This window comes from Thamnophis elegans, chromosome 2, assembly GCF_009769535.1.
Source record: "Thamnophis elegans isolate rThaEle1 chromosome 2, rThaEle1.pri, whole genome shotgun sequence".
Classification (NCBI taxonomy): domain Eukaryota; kingdom Metazoa; phylum Chordata; class Lepidosauria; order Squamata; family Colubridae; genus Thamnophis; species Thamnophis elegans.
Window position 1 is genome coordinate 106,434,834 of NC_045542.1, and position 798 is coordinate 106,435,631.

A 798-nucleotide genomic window follows, 5' to 3' on the forward strand; every position below is an offset into this window, starting at 1 on the left:
TCTTCGTCACGGGCAAATTTTCTTCGGCGCATGCGTTCAACCCTGTTATCTACACTATTTTAACTGCTTGTCAGCCATTTTAGTTCTGGGCATTCTGGCTAGAGTTTTGAAATTGCTGCCTGAGTTGTGGACGATCGTGTTCCTTGCCTTTTTAGATTCGTTTGCGATGTTGTATGTCTAGACAGCTTAGTGGAAAGACCAGGCCTTCCATATATTGTTCATAATTTGCTATGGGCAAATTGATATGAATGGAAAGCTGTTTATATTACAAATATTTTTAATATTTAAGGAGAGCAGAACTGACTTTGCATTTTGTTGCTGACATACAGAGCCCATAATCAGAATGGCTAGTGATGCAGTACCACACTAACTGGTGACCTAAAGAGCCACTGCTGCTGCACAGTAAACAGTAAACCTGAAAAGGTTTTATTTTAAAGCAGATCTGTAGGCTTAAATAGTTTTCTTCTCATTCCGGGATGTCATATAATAAAATCTTTTCACATTTATTTGAAGTATCTCGAGTCAGTGTGCATCTTGCTCCTAAACAAGACTCACTTTCAATATGAATTTGTTGAGATTAATGTTAGGGGGTCCTCACTCAGATATAGCTGGGATGTCATTTGTATTCTATCATGGATTAAGAGATTTTCCCCACTGTTCCTAAATCACCTTGAATGTAGATAACTGCAACACTCAACATGGGGTTACCTTGAAGATCACTCAGAAACTAAAATGGATTCTGAATGTAAATAACTATTGGAACGCTTATTTTCTGCATTGCACTGGTTATTGGTTGGC